At 48.8% G+C, this 13806-nt stretch overlaps 1 protein-coding gene and 1 non-coding gene across 3 annotated transcripts in view; one reads left to right on the top strand and one right to left on the bottom strand.

Annotated features, from left to right (window-relative positions):
* The window catches only part of LOC8040054, a 921389-nt gene that overhangs the window by 301651 nt on the left and 605932 nt on the right, over positions 1 to 13806 (bottom strand). The window lies entirely within an intron of this gene.
* Positions 8799 to 8880, top strand: Trnas-aga. Its single transcript has one exon. It is a non-coding gene; the product is annotated as a tRNA-Ser (tRNA).

Genomic DNA, 13806 nt, shown 5'->3' with positions numbered 1-13806 from the left:
GTGTCGAGTTTACCACAACCACAGACAAGAGGAGGAACAAAACGAGTGCAATAGTGCTTGATGTAGACCTGTCAGCCTATACTGTTCTTTGGAGCACATTTTCAGTGGAATCTGGCAGGCGTCCCATTCCTACCAGTTGATGACTCACCCCTCCCTGCGAGGAGTGTGGAATAAAACATATTTTGCTTGCCTCAAATAATTGTTTAGCTTCTTAGTAAAGTTAGGAAACATTGCATCTCAGCTATGGTAAAGCGTCTTTCCCTTAACATTCAGAGCCCTTCAACTTGTTTCCATGTGCACAATAAAAAAACAGTATATATATATATATATATATATATATATATATATATATATATATATATATATATTTAGAAAATTTATTCCATATGTTTTCACTTTCCCTTAGGCGTAGAAAAAATTGTGAGCAGCAACAGAGGCTGCTGCAAGATATTTCAGAGATGGAAAGAGAGAGAGAGAGAGAGCAAGTATGAAGATACACGTCGACACCAAAACCAAACCCACACACAGCCGGGCCACGTTTGCAACAATACATAAATATGGAAAAAAATAGAAAAATAAAGAAATTGCTATTGGCAGTGTCTAGGGAACGCAAACATTTATAGTAAAAGGCGGCATTTCCTTTATCCCACCACCCGCCTTAAAAAAAAAAAAAAGAAAAAAAAAAAAAACAAGTATATCATCACAACTACCCGGGTCGCTAGAAAAAAAAACAACAACAAATACACCCTAAACATTAGTGAAGAAAAATGCGAGCACCGGGCTCCGGCGAGGAGACAAACGCAGGAAGCCATAAGCCACTTCTTAGTGGAACAGGACACGCCAGCCGCGTGGAGACACAGATAGCGCCCTGATGGAAGCGTTAGGTTCGAGTAAGTTCGGCCCGTTAAAAAAATTTAGCTCAAAGTCATGTAAACAAAAAAAAAAAAAAAAAACTTTTTATCCTTGCTTGTTTTTTCGTTTTTTTTTTTTTCTTTATATCCCTTCCTCTCTCCCTTTTCCCTTCTTTCTTTTTGGGGCATTACACGCCGCGATAGCGGTTTGCCTGATTCAACAAGAAGACAACAACCTATGGGGATTTCCCTTTCAGATGCCAAGTGGAGTCAACGAACTAAATTTCAAAATGTAATATGACTCTTCATTTTTAAGTGTTACATCATATTTAAAATTACTTTCCACGACGGTAATTTTTAGATGCGCATTGACGTTATGCTATACGTCAGAGTTTTTAGCAACGGTGTATTTTCCTTATTTACAATATCAGACTTATGGTCATAAAATAGCTCCGTCATGGAATTTTTAGTTTCTCTCACATATTGCATATTGCAGAGCGTGCAGTTCATAGTATATATAACGTCGGGAGTTTTGCAGTCAATACGCTGTTTGATATTAATGAAGAAAGCCGGTAAAATTATTTTATCCCACCGATGGGAGGGCAAGTGCCGGGAGGGGACATCCGCCCGAAAACGGACAAGGCTACTCGACTGGTTCTGACCTATCCACGTTGGGCTCGACTATGAAACGAAAGGAACGACAGGGACGTTTTTTTTTAATAAATTCTGCTTTCTCGGCGGAAATAAGAGCGATATCAGACTGTTAACTTGGACGGTGTTGATTTTAGAATGCAAGGTCCCGAGTGTCCATCGTGCTTTCCAGAGACCATCCAACCTGTTGGTCGCAGCTGGTCATCCCTGTCGTGACGTCACACGTATGAACCACAATCGTCTCCGCGCGCTCTCTCGTGCTGCTCTTGTTCGGCGCCTAGGGAGTGCTAGGGATGCCACTTCAATTGAAAAACGTCACGAGGAGAAACGGATCTGCGGGTTTGTGAGAAAAGAAAACTTGGCGACAATCTTTCGGCTCCTCTCCCCCTGGGTAGCTAAACTCGTGGAGCAAAACATTCTTCGCTTTTTGACGTAGCGGGGGGAGTGACCAAAAGAACGCCGCAAAGTTTCCTCCTCCCTGCGCGCGCTCAACTTCGCAACTTTTGACGAAAAATCCCCCGCGATCCCTAGGCGGTGCACGAGAGCACGAGACAGCGCGGGGAGGCGAGCGTTCACGCCCCTCGCTGTACGTAGAGTAACTGTATATGCTCCGCTTGCGAGCCTATTAGCGGCGAGATGTTTTGGTGGCGCCCTCCTATGGTTCCCCCTTGTTACGTCATTACCTTGCGAACAACAAGTTCGATGGTGTTTGTAAATAGCATGGTGGAAGCTTGAAATCATTGAGGTCTTAAAGCAACACTGCCAACACCGTCAAAATTGAAGTTCTTACATTCCTCTTATTTCCATCGGTGATAAACCCCCTTTCCTACTTCATAGTCAGCGTTCGGCCAATCGTAGAAGGCCGACCACAGCGAAGCTTTCGGTCGCGCACGGGGCTAATACAGTTACTCTAGCTGTACGTTGTCTTTGAGCCCTCTAGCGCCGACAATCCCGTCATGCCTCGCCCAGGCGAGGAGCGAGAGCAGACGACGAGAGTTCGTCTGCTACGATGAGGCATTCGCACAGCGGAACTGAAAAAAAAAAGTTGGTTTTCTGCTCGAAATCGCGTCCTGCTGGCCACGAACTCAAGCGCGAGCTTGAATTGTAAGCGTCTGATATTTCACGAAGGGAGAAATCGACGGCCCGTGTTTTATTTGCAAAATTTGAGTCGTTTTGTAGCCGTACAGACGCTGAAACCTACCAGTGTGTAATGAAACGCCCAGGACAACCACAGAGGCCGCGAGATCTAGCATCATTTGTGTATGGGTGAAAAGTGGAACATTTTTCGACAAAGCTCCCACAGCAGAAACCTGTGAGGCATTCACTCAGCGTCCGGGAAGGCTGAACATGGAGACGTTGCCCGAGACTCAAGCAAAGCCATATTTGAACGGCAGCTATCTTGCCCCGTCATATTTTGTCTTGAGAAAGCTCTCGGTTCTCAATGCCCTCACCAGGGAAATAAAAAGTCGTACGAAACGTATTGCTAGATGTTCCAAGAACTAGATTTAAGCCGTATCCTTTCAGTGGTTCACTCATAATACTATGCTTAAAACGAAGCAAGCTCTTGCGCGTACAGTGCCATCAATTTCCTCAAGCGTATGCTGTTTTGTAGTCAGCTGGTTTTGAAAACTTACGCCGCCTGTAGATATCTCTGACAGCCGAGTTGCTTAAGTGGAAGTCATCGCAAATGTAAGTTCCACGTTGCAGCAACCAATGTTTATATAGATAAACGATGGCAGCGACTGGGCACTCATGCATTCCCACCCATCACGTCGAACAAAAAGGTGCTAGTTTCGGTTAGAGGTCGGTACTTTTCTACAACATCTATGGCGACAGCATCAGTCTGCACTCGATGCATTTGACAAGTTCGTTCGGGGCCTGTTCTCCGTGCAGCACTCGGCGGGTGTAATGCATTAGAACTCTCACAGTGCAAGTCTGGATCGCGAATCGAGAGCCCGTCACTGGCCTCACCGGCGGCCATTGTTTGACGACATTCAATACGCTGCGTCCTGTCTAGTTTTCCCTTCGTTTTCGTCCTTGTTGTTTTGGCCAATTACACCATGAGGCAATACACGCAAGTCTAAGGGAGAAAGACGCAAAAATTGGAAGCTTGTACGCGGTGCGCGAGGGCGAGCATTTCATGACGTGCTGCGATGATTATGTCGGGTTCTTGGAGATCAAATTGACATTCGTCAAGCGTTTGAACATCGATTAAAAAAAAAATTGGCCGGAGCACGATTGACTTACCGACGTCGCTTGCTTCGGTTGCTAAATAAATGGCACGTTCAGCGACTGAACGGCACGCTCCGAGTTTCAGTTTGTCACGGAAGCCCTCACAGCAGTTCAAGGAAAAAGCTTTCACCATGAAGCACTATGTACAAGCGGTAAAAACGATGCGAATGTCCCCAGTAAAGGCATTCTAACTTATCGTTGGCTGAGCTTTGATGACTCCGAAATAACGGATGACTTCACAATAGCTCTCGGTAGCCCTTGTCTCATTAAACACATCACAGTTAACGCCCAACAAAGTCGCCCTGGACCCTCAACCACACAACATTTAGTTAAACAAGATTGGTATTCTAACGCGTTAACAGCGAATATTGCCCACAATATTAACTGTTATTTGCGGAAACACGATAGAAGTTTCATGGTAAAGAACAACTTACTAACGTAATAAAACTGAGTTTTTCCGTTTCTCCTATAGTATGCATAAGATCGTGTCAAGCGATGACTGCCGGTGGTGCCGCTCGACCCCAGCAATACAGGTCTCTATCCGCGATCTAGCCTCCTAAGAAATCAGTGGTGCCAGTGCTATTAGACATAAATCGTTTATTTGCATCGGTACACCGATACCTTCCGGATGTCGGGACGAGGCGCAAAACCGTACATACGGCCAATATTGAAGCCGGTTTTCGGCCGATATTGCCTCGACACTCGCCAAGAAGCAACGTGCTGTTTCGGCGACTCGTTTGTATAATTTATTTGTTCAGTCATATTATTGAGTCCCGGGCCACTGTGTACACCCAAAAAAAGAAAGGTACTGTGGTAATTACACCTTGACGAGAAGCAGGCACGTAGCCAGAATTTTGTTTAAGAGGGGGGGGGGGGGGGGGCGTTGATGACAAAGTGCTCTATGAGGGGGAGGGAAGAGAGGAGGCCCCAGCAAAATGGAAGATTTCGGGGGGGGGGGGGGGGGGGCGAAGGGCGGGCCTTATGCCCCCCGCCCCCTTTGGCTACGTGCCTGACGAGAAAGGGGTATTGTAGTTTTACATCTTTATAAAAAGGTGTAGTGCATTATCACACGTTTTAAGAAACGTGTTTAAAAAATCACTCATTTTTAAAGGCGTGAGGTTTACATTTCTTTATAAGGTCCATCGCTACACTTTTTAGGGTGTTAGTTATGGGACACCCCACTTACATGTATAAAGGTGTGAAAATGTTTAATGTGTATATACCTCTAACGGAAGACAATCTCTTTCATGTGATTACATCGCGTGCCGATGAACTGATTTGACCGCCAATGAGTGACGACTGCCAGTAGAATTTCGGGGAAATAATTCTGCCGGCTGCCGGGAAACTCGACCCTACCCAAGAATTACCCCGGTTCTTGTTTGTTTCCCAACATTCTGAATTGTATACCACCTTATTAATACCGCTTCAAATATTACAGAAAAAAAAACAAAAAAAAACGATGGCAGCCGCAAAAACTTTGACAGCCCGGCTCACAGTCATGTGGGAGACTGACAGGTGCTCGTCAGTCACCACTTGAAAGCTACCGGTTCTGAAGAACCGGAGCGCGGAGAGAACTTGTTGTTCCACGGTCCGAAGCGGCGAACGAAGCTCGTCGCAGAGTCAACGCACAACGGCTTTCGATAGCCGGTACGGTCGCCGAAAGTCGTCGTCGGGGAGTTAAAAGGCGTCCCCGGTGGTCTCAGTAGCGACGCAGACGGTGGCGGAAGATAAATAAGCTCGGCCGCAGCGTACGGCACCGCCATGTTGACAAAGTTTAACTTCGCCTCGATCCGAAGCGAAGATCTCGAGCTCAAACCACGGCTCTCGCAAAGTTCGGAAACGTCACTTTGACGTCAGCGACAACTTCGACAAACGAGGTTTCTTTTTTACACAAACTTCGGAGGGATTTTTAACGTCAGCAGGTCGCCTAGGGACAATCTGCAAAGCATTAATTTTAGCTTGGCGTAGGGATGTAGGGACAAAGGGGGCGCTACATCATCGGCGAAGCCGTTCAATCAGCGGGCTCCTCGCGCCCCTCACGCGCCGCACGCGCGTCCCGATGAAGTTTGCTACATTCTGCCTCTCTCAAAGAAATGAGCGTTCGAATGATCGACACCTCGCTCGGCGCGACGTCAGCGTCGCGAGAGTCCAATTAGCGCGTTCCGCAAACTTCGGGCACAAAGTTGTGCTTGACGAGTTTAGCGACCCTGATGTGATAACACAAAGAGTATTTGCGTTGGACAAGTTGAGTGACCCAGGGCGTGGACCAATCGCCTGGTCACCCGTCCTTTTAGTAAAACACAAACTTGTGACAAGCCGTCTCCTTTTTGTCCCCACACTGCTACGGAAGCTACGTGCTCTTTGAGGCGTTGAGAGAGTGCGGTTACGCGGTGAAAGGCAGCCGACTGATCGGTCCGGCAAGCGCATAGCTTCCGCCGCACTGTCAGCTCGGCGACCGGCGAAGTGAAAGCAATCGGCCCGGCGAGAAAACTGGGCCGCCCACGGCTCGAGCAGCGGGTCACCACTTGGAATGCGAAGCGCAACATGGAAAGCGTTTCATCTCCAGCCCAGAGATCATTGGCTCCGTCGCGCCCTCTGTCTTTCATCCCTTTCCCTCCAAGGGATGTGAACCCCCCTCCTTTCGTTGCCTTCGTACACTTTGCTCACCCCTGACAACGCGGCGGGAGCTGGGCCCTGAGCGGACCAATGAACCTCTTCCCTTTCTGCAGCTGACCCCGCTCTCTGCGCGCGGGTATGGAGCGGGAGCGCGGTCACGGGGCAAAAGATAGCCTGGCCAACGACCTCGGACTCCTAAGCTGAGCGTGCGGTGGAAGCTCCGAGCGCGTTGCACCAGTTCTACGTCCATCTTTGGCCGCGTGATCTCGGTCTGGCCCGACACCCACGCGCAGAGAGCGGGCTCCGCTGATGAAAGGGGGGCGGTTAACTGTACCGGCGAGCGCGTCGTCCTGTCCGTTTCGAGGGGAACGGAGAGCCTCGCTCGCATCCTCTCCACGGATAGAAAGGCCCCCTTGCCCTCCTTCCTCGGACTCATTTCGGATGCCATATTTCATGGGGCTCCCTCGCTGTTCCTCATGCGCCTCGCAGAGTCGTCGGGTGCCCTCTGTCTCCTCCTTTCCCCCTCGGTTTGTTGCTCAACCCTTTGGCCGCCTTCTCGGGCGGAGAAGACCGGGACTCTTGATTTACGTTTATATGGATTTCTAAAAAGAAAGAGGCCTCGGCTCTCACATCCCTATACGACTCGATGGATTCTTACAGCTATTGGCGTATACGGGGAGAAATTGAAAAAAAAAAAAAAAAAGGGAGCAGACGATATCAACCGGGGATGCCAGAGAGCCCAGCTCTGACTAGAATAGACGAGAGTGGGAAGACACAAAGCTGCTTTTGTCGAACGAGTTCGAACAGTGAGTAGAGATCAAAGCAGCCAGCTTTCTGTCTGCCCACTAATCCTTCTAGCCACAGCACAGCTCTTTGGCGTCCCTTCTCATCGCCTCCTCACCCTCAGTTTCAACCCACACAGAAAGCCTTTGCGGTACAACTGGCGAGTGCCCGAGACATTCCTTAGAGATTTACAATGTTTGCCCGTCTTCTTCGGCATAAATTAAAGGATAACTCCGGTCAAAAGTCGAACCACATTAGTGATATCGATTGTCGGAGACTAACAACGAGCACTGTCAAAATATTACGGTAATGAAAACCGCGATCCACCCTCAACCGATATTAAAAAATGCTACCACCAGCTTCTCAGCCGGCATTCGGCGGGTTCGTTGTTTGTGAAGCAACCTTGTGCCCTAATACGATAGACAGTTTCGAAGAGGCTTGCAAACGGTCGCCGGGTGAATTAAATGTGGTTTTAATCTAAGTGTGCTGGATTAATGTTATTTTGGTCAAATCACAGTGTTTGATATTGAACGCAGAGAGGTAATCCCAGTCATGAAACCAAAAAAGCAGGCTACCAAGAGCGGCGTAGGCGGGCAGATGACGTGCGAGACATGTGACCGTTGTGTGGATCTGGAGGTGCCGCCGTTCGAAACGCTCTACGAGGCCGGAGCAAGCCACTACAGATTCGCTTTGTGCATCAAGAATGAGGTTATGCAGGATATGACGGAGAACGCCTTGGCAGGATCGCAGACAGAATGGCGAGAGCGAGAGGAGTGCCTTAAGGCGCGCCTCGAAGAGGAGAGCGCGGTGAGGACACCGGAATAAGCAAGGGGGCAACAGCCAGATAAGCGGAGCTCGTCATAACAGTGGCGGAACTACAGTGAGCGACAGGAGAGGAAAGAAAGGGTCCGAACCCGGATACAGAACATGCAAAGGACGAGCGGAGCCAGACGGCAGACGGGAATAGATAGAAGAAAACGGCGGCGTCCCCGACACGTCGAGGGAACGACCGGAACCAGAATGAACCCCTGGGGACAGCGGACAAGGGAGACAATGGAACTCGCAGCCTGGAAGGAAGAGAGATCTGCACCGCCGAGGACGGATCGAAAGCCGAGACAGGGGGGAGGGGCAAGCCTGAGACAAGGGAAAAAAAAAATGACCGCATCTCCACGTGCACGTGAATGATGTTGATTGGGGCGAAGCTCTGGTGGTGCTGATGACACTGATTTTATTGTTCATAGGTAGTGCTGATGGTGCTGATTTTTTTTTATTGCTCATAGGTAGTGCTGAGTTCCGGGTTGCGTTTCGACTTCATTATTATTGCTGTATGGTCGCTGAAATGCAGAGCCAGTGGTTCTTCTGGCGGATCAGCTTGGATCCACTAGGAGCCGTGGGAACACATCTCCACCGCTTAAGTCAACGGTCCATGTCAGAAAGAGAATGTGTGGTATGGATCGTGGTTATATACGCAGTTGAGCATTTGACCGCAGCGCCCTTTCTTCTATGAACGTTGAGCCAATGGATGCAAAGTTTAACGCGATTACATATGCATTTGACCGCAGCGCCCTCTCCTGTATAGACGTTGAGCGGCTACATGCAACGTTTCATCCATGACATCCCCAGCTCTTGAGTTACTACCACATCTCAGAGCCCCCTACTCGTCCCGCAGTCGTGGCCGAGTGGTTAAGGCGATGGACTAGAAATCCATTGGGGCCTCCCCGCACAGGTTCGAATCCTGTCGACTGCGCGAACATTTTTTTTAAAGAAGACAGATGGGATGGCAATCGATGTGAGTAAGGACGCCGGACAAGGCTAGACCCTAAGGAGCTTCGCCCCTAATATTGCCTACCTGCTGGGCGACGCCAACGAGGAACAATCGGAACCATTGCTGAAGGAGAATGTGAGGGACACTAGAATGAGAACCTGGTTCCACTCGACGACAACCTTGGGGAAGGGGAGGGACTTGATCGAGCTTGACGTCGACACAAGAGCGCTCGTGATCATTTACACCGGCATGGAGGATGTCGTAAGCGGTCAGGCGGCGGCCGAGACAACTGAGACGGCCAGGATCAAACTGGAGGAGCTGCTGCAGAGGTCACAGTGGCACTGCTATTTGCGCAGGACCTATAATCCATGGCAAAGAAAAGGAGACGCTACGGCGGGTGACAGAGCCCAACCAAGGCTTGAGGATGCTCTGCAGGGAGATGGGCCCACAGGTCGACTTTATCCGAGTAACTGGGATGTAGAAGAGACCGCAGTGGGTGGAAGGCTCGCAGTGCTCGAACGAGGCAGCAGAGTTTGTGATGGAAAGAATGAGCGCCAGATTTCCAAGGAAGCCCAAATCCACAGAAAGAAGAGGGGGCAAGACAGAGCAACTGGAAGGCCTGCAGAAAGGCCTGATGAAGCAACTAGAGAGGGGATATGCTCCTAATCTCGTTCCAGGTAGGTTCCAGTAAGTAACTGGAACTTTGTTTGCAAAAAAAGTTCTGCTTAACTAGGAAAAACTGTGGTCCATACACCTCTTAGTTTACGCAGAACAGTGTTTCAGACAAATTGCGAAGGTAGTGCGTAAAACAGCGTCCCACATATTGAAATCTGGAAAGCTGTTCCATATACAGTGACAAGAATGTTATGTGAAAGGGTGTTCCATGTATTGCCATCTCGAACAGCGTTTCACATAAAGCATGTCTGTTTCCGTATTGGTCTCCTTGCAGTGGTCGAAACCTATCTAAGAAAGGAAAAAGTACCACCGCAAGACCTAGAGTTTCTGTGGGGAGGATGCAACAGAACAGTGGAGGGCAGGCGGGGAGGGGGTGTTCGGTGTCTTTGGACCAATTCACAGCAGTGGACCAGAAAGAGCGTGAATGTAAAGAACACATCTGGATGCTGGGCAAGCTCTTTGGGAAACAAGTGTCCGTGGGCATTCTGGACCCGTGGACGGGGGTTCAGGACAAAACAAACCAGGACATATGCTAGTACCTAAACAAGGATACACAAGATCTACAAGGACAGCGGAATATAATCACACTTGGAGACCCCAATGGTAGCTTATAAGAGCTCAAGAGAAGGACATATGCCAATTGCAGGCGACTAATGGCTCTTGCAGAACGGAACGGTCTTAAGGTCGAAAACCTAGAGAGGTGCGATGGGGCCATCACTTGGGCAGCAAGAGACCGATGCTCCAGCATCGATTACTGACCGATGTCGAAAAGCACATACGACAGGCTGACAACCATTAAAGTCGATGAAGATGGTCTGAAAAACCAGGGAAGTAACCATAACCACCTGAGGCTGAACTTCGTGACAAGCGAAGACCAGATAGGAAAGTGGAACCAGGCACGCCTGGCCAGACTTCCGACAGAAAAGGAGATAGAGTTGCAGAAACTCTGGAAGAGTCAAGCTGCCTTTTGAAGAGATACAAGCACGTGGCAGAGGCAGTGTGAAGAACCTTGAAGGAACATATCTGTACACGGCCCCGACAGAGACGAAGATGCTAAGCCTGGTGGAATCGGGACGTGAACAGTGCAGTGATGAGAAGCTAGTAGGAATCACCGAGGTATGCTCAAGAAGGGCGGCCATGAAGAGGTGATCACCGACTTGAAGGTCTTCAGAGTTTGCAAACAAGAGGCAGCGGCCAGCAATCAGGCAAGCATACACAGGTGTGACCAAAGCTTTTCCTATAGCACTACCACCACTGCTTTCCCCGTGTTTTTCTGCTGCGTTTTCAGCCGTCGCAACGGACGATTTTTGCTTATGTTTTGTCTTAGCGGCCATTGTTTGTAAGTGCTCTTCGGCAACCGCGCACGGAGATTATTTACTCCCTGCTCGCTCAAGCGAGTCGAGATGCCGAAGGTGGCATTTACTGACGGCAATAGATTAGTGCGTTCCTGCTCAGTGCGAGCTTACGATGAGCTTCCAGAACGCTTCTGTGACGAGCACTGCCCACCACCAATATTGTAGTTTTCGGAAAATAAGTGGGGGCTCGATATGAGCCTGCGTTCATCGTGGCAAACCCGCATTTCGGCCAGCAACTTTATGACTGTGTATTAATTCTTGCAATAGATGTTTGATATCTGCAACGCAAAAGTAAAACAGCCGTAGCACCTTACCTGACTCATTGGAACTGCTCTTTCCACTAGGCCAGTCCTACGTTTTGCGGTACCGCAATTCCAACTTTGCGACACACGATGGTCATGCAGCTGATCACGAGGCTTGTCATCATGCTCGAGCAGGTAGTTTCGGTTCCATTGTAGACCCCGGAAACAAAACTTTGAGATAGGATAGCTAAACAACTACGCAAGGCATCGAGAAAAAAAATGGGCACGTCCTAATTCAGATACACTTCCTTACTAAAACCGTCGTAACCCTAAACTCAAGAAAATGTACCGGAGTTGCTCTTTAAAACCCTCAAAATTAAGATACCAAAGCCACTTGCGCAGCTACATTTCCGGCGCCATCATTTAAAGGAACGATAGAAAAGAGAGCATTATATTATTAGTCGAAATCTGGTTAATTCCCCCCTCCCCTCCCTTCCCTTCTCCTCTCTCACATCTGTCTCCTTCACAAGTTTAGAACTATTCTTTCCTACCCTCTCAGCATGCTCGTTCTGCGTAACCAATACCTCTTAGACTCGAAAGGCCGTAGAAGTTTTCGGGGGAGGAGGGGGCCGACATGAGGGGTGAGGGGACTTCCCTCAAATTGTTTACTAAAGTCCCTTGCACCTCAAGAAGGCAAAGCGAGGGAAAGGAAGGCCGGGTAGGAGGAAGCAGACGGAACGCTGGAGAGAGGAGGAGGAGGTTTCCCCCTCTCCAGCGTTCCGTCTGCTTCTTCCTCCCCAGCCTTCCTTTCCCTCGCCCTTCCTTCTTGAGAACTTACTATAGACGCTTTACAAACGCGCCAAATTACAGCCGCCATTGATGACCTTCTCTTTTCTAACCGAGATGCCGAGCAACTGAAACGGTAGTTGCCGATCCTCTACAAAGGCCGATGCTTTAGAAAAGGACCCAATTGAATATAATGTGGCAATAACCTGGCCTGCTATGGTAATCATGAAGTGCAATAAACGAAATAAGAGGAAACAAAAACTGAAGGTCAGTTATGGCGGCGCCCATGCACAGCTGCTGCAAAGCGTCTATAGAAAAGTCTCATACGCCTGGCAGGAGGAAGGGGAGATTTCCCCCTATCTTCATCCGACGCCACCGCCGCACAAAGACGAATTATTGTGCGCCAAAATCTGCGGTATACTCTGTTCACTCTTAAAGAGATCATGAAACAATTTTGAAATCGAATGTCATCCACCGCATGTCGTAAAAGGCGCGCAAAGAAAACAAAAACCCAAAAATTGATACAAATATTTTTTTCGCCATCGAACTTTTAAAACAAAAGCGGACTCTTTTATACCTTCTTTCCTTCGAAAGCCCTCTGCCTTTTCACTGCGATGCATCCGCGGTGACAATACGCGTCAGCCAAATCCACGGCGCCTATTGGGCAAGAGTCTACTTCACCAGCACCGCGATAATAAACAATAAATAGCCGGCGAATGTTTTCTAAAAGTTTTGTTAAATAATATTCAGATCCATATTTTGTTGAAGAATTAGCGATGGAACGGAAATTGCCGAATTTTATAATGCTCGGAGCTATGCGCCACATTTCGTGAGGTAAACGAAGCAAGAGAAAGATAAGACTGCGCCTGCGCTGTTCCTGCTTTCTGCAAAAAAACATGGCGTCGGTGGTGGCCGTTGACGTGGTCGGCGTGGTGGAAGCTCATTGTTCCGCGTAGAGCGCTATCCTGGACCGAATTTTCGTCGTGCGTCGCGATGAGAACCGAGCACGTCCTGGAACGGAAGATCCATCTACTCGTGCGGCGATGTTGTGGCGGCATCCTCAAGACAACGGAAACTCTCGTGCCGTCGTTTTTGTTTACTTCGACCATACGGTGGTGCTTTCTTAGCATTTGTGTCCTCGAACAACGCCCAAATTTCTTTTTTTTGCGCATTTCATGCGTGTGCTGAAGTTCAAGGTATTACTGGCGCCAACTGTATTTAAAGGCGTAAATGAAGGAGGCCAATTTTGACAAGTTTTCATCACCCGAGAAAAGTGATTAGTGTTAGCATCCCTCAACGCTCGCAATCTCTATGTGATCACGAAATCATATTCCTATCTTGCTATATCTCTGGTAATATTACATCGACTTTTGCAATCGCAGAAAAGGCGTGTGGCGAGGTTTGTACTATCGGTAAAGTCGTGTTGTAAAGTCGTGATCGCCCAAGACGGCGTACTGCATCTTTTCCTTTCTGTTTCTTTTTTTTTTTCACCCACTCTGCCCTGCGAGCCTATCCTGACAAAATTAAAGTTAATAAAGCTTGAGCCCCCCCCCCCCCCCCCCCAAAAAAAAAAAAAAAAAAAATCTCTGTTAAGTTTTTGGTACGCCAGTGAGTGGTAGCGCGTCCACTTCTTTTTAGACATACCGCGGAAACGGCTGACGGCGGCGGAAAAGCGACCGTCGTGCAGGCGGCAGTTTGTGTAGTTCAGAGCTTAAAAAGGAACGATGGCAGTTTGTGGGAGCCAAGGGTGAAAGAAGACGAGGCAGAGGCACGTGACAGGCGGTCGGCGGAGAAGCTACGAGCTGGCGCGAGACAGTGCGTGCTGAGCGAGGCTGGAGCTGGTCAGGAAC

This window comes from Ixodes scapularis, unplaced genomic scaffold (genome assembly GCF_016920785.2).
Source record: "Ixodes scapularis isolate PalLabHiFi unplaced genomic scaffold, ASM1692078v2 PGA_scaffold13__105_contigs__length_92229423, whole genome shotgun sequence".
In the NCBI taxonomy this organism is placed as follows: domain Eukaryota; kingdom Metazoa; phylum Arthropoda; class Arachnida; order Ixodida; family Ixodidae; genus Ixodes; species Ixodes scapularis.
This window is presented reverse-complemented; position numbering and strand designations above follow the sequence as displayed.